The sequence below is a fragment of the Mus pahari genome, chromosome 12 (assembly GCF_900095145.1).
Source record: "Mus pahari chromosome 12, PAHARI_EIJ_v1.1, whole genome shotgun sequence".
In the NCBI taxonomy this organism is placed as follows: Eukaryota; Metazoa; Chordata; class Mammalia; order Rodentia; family Muridae; genus Mus; species Mus pahari.
This window is the reverse complement of record NC_034601.1, coordinates 58,425,326-58,427,674: the sequence shown is the minus strand read 5'-3', so window position 1 is coordinate 58,427,674 and position 2,349 is coordinate 58,425,326.

The window sequence follows — 2,349 nt, the reverse complement described above, 5'->3', positions numbered from 1 at the left end:
GTAGCTGGATATAAAATTAACTCAAATAAATCAGTGGCCTTCCTCTACACGAAGGACAGACGGGATGAGAAAGAAATTAGGGAAACAACACCCTTCTGTACTTTTATTATCTCTTAACCCTATATACTATTTTTGTTCCACTTACGCTTCTTTGAGCCACCCTTATGGCCCCTGAAGAATATCCTGACCTTGATGGTAATTTCCAATAGAATGTAAACATCTGAATATTAAAGGCTAACATCATATTTCAGCAAATGAAAACAAAAAGCAAAAATAAAACAAACAAACAAACAAAAAACAACCCACCATGTTTGTCTTTCTGAGTCTGGGTTCCCTCACTCTAAATGTTTGTTTCCAGCTCCATCCTTTTACTTACAAATTTCATTTTTTTTTTTTTTTGCTTAACAGCTAAATAATAATGGCCCAGAAATATTTTAAAAATGTTTAACATCCTTAGCTGATCAAGAAAATACAAATTAAAATAACCTTGATTCTGATCCAAAAATGTAATGACAATGCTCATGTAGATATGGGGAAAGAAGAACCACTCCTTGCTGGTAAAGCGTGTAACCTGGTATAGCCACTCTGTAAATCTATGTAGAGCTCCCTCAAATGGCTTAAAAATAGATGGAAAGTGTGACCTTGTTATCCTCTTGAGCATATACCCAAAGCACTGTACATAAAACTACAGAGACACCAGCTCATCCAACTTTGTGGTTGTTCCATTCACAATAACTAGGTAGTAGAAACAGCCCAAAAGTTCATCAACTGATAGTTGTATAATGAAAATGGTATACAAATTACATAGTGACTGGCTATATTTTTAAGATGTAGCACATATACACAATGAAATGATTTATCTACAAAGAATAAAAATTGGGTCAATTTTAGGAAAGTGGATGAGACCAGAGATCATCATGTTAAGTGAAGTAAGTCAGACTCAGATGAGTATCATGAGTTTTTATTATACACAGAAACAACATTAAAAGAAAAGACGAGATGGAGTACAAAAAGGAATATTTGGCAAAAGGGAAAGAAGTAATGAGGAGAGAAGAAAAAGTGACCTATGGGAAGGTTGACTATGACAATTGTATGTATACATAATATCCAGGTGTGAAATGTCATAATTAAAACATTAGTTTGTACAATTAACCCGTGCACCAAAGTTTCAAAGAAGGAATGAAAAATTAATGATTCTTCCTCATATTTTCCCTTTGGCTATTAAATAGCATATGCTTTAACAGGTTAGACATGAAAGTTTCAGAAACAGAGAGATTCGAAATGGTGGCTACCACCAGCATGGACCAAGGGGTCTCCTAGAAGCTTGAGAGGAGATGAACTACTAGAGAATAAGCCAGCAGATCATGCATTAGCTCCAGAACTACTACTGGTCTTAGGGAAAGACGCTTTTAAAAAGTGGTCTCATGGAATGGGGAGAACAAAAGCAAAAACAGTAGATGGAGAGATGCATGCAGTGGAGAGAAGCAGAACTGGAGACACGGTGGTGACAGGTTTGAAAGCACGGCTGCGATGAACAGAGAAGCATGTCACTGCTAAGTAGGGCTGGTCTCCAGACTGCTGGGAGGCTCTGATCACCACCAGCCACACTTCTGCTGGTGCTGCTTTAAGCCATTGCCTCTGCTTGGCCCATAGGCAGGAACTGCTGTGGCTGCTGCTGCTAGTGCTGCTGGTGCTGCTGCTGCTGCTGCTGCTGCTGCTGCTGCTGCTGCTGCTGCTGCCACTTACTATGCTAATTCTGCTAGGGAGAGGAGAGCCCAGGACTTCGGCAAATATGATAGTTGTGCCCAGAGTACCTGCTGGACAGTTGATGCCAAGGGCAGGGTAGTACAGCAACCTGGAGTTACCACGGGTCCTGCCCCAGTGCCTGCTGCCCAGTCGTACCTAGATCATCTTAACTCAGAGCAACAAGGTACTCAAGATGAATTATGGTTCATTTTCAGGTTCCAGCTTCCTCCAAAGAATTCAGTAGTCTCTGATGTTGCTGAAAGCCACATCGCTATCTGTGGGCAGAGATTGTGGATGGCCACGATTAGTACTTGCTCTGAAACCATGTGGGAGTCCACGATTCATGTCGCTGCCGGTAGTAACGGGCAACGAGTTTCTTTTGCAGTAGGATCTGGGACTACAGACACATAACTGAGAATCAGAGAAATCAAAATCTTCTGTGACCATCTTTCCCCTGCCCCCCCCCAGCACCTTGAAAAATAAAAGGAAAAAGAAGGAAGGAAGGAAGGAGAGAGAGAGAGAGAGAGAGAGAGAGAGAGAGAGAGAGAGAGAGAGAGAGAGAGGAGAGAAAGAAAGAAAGAAAGAAAGAAAGAAAGAAAGAAA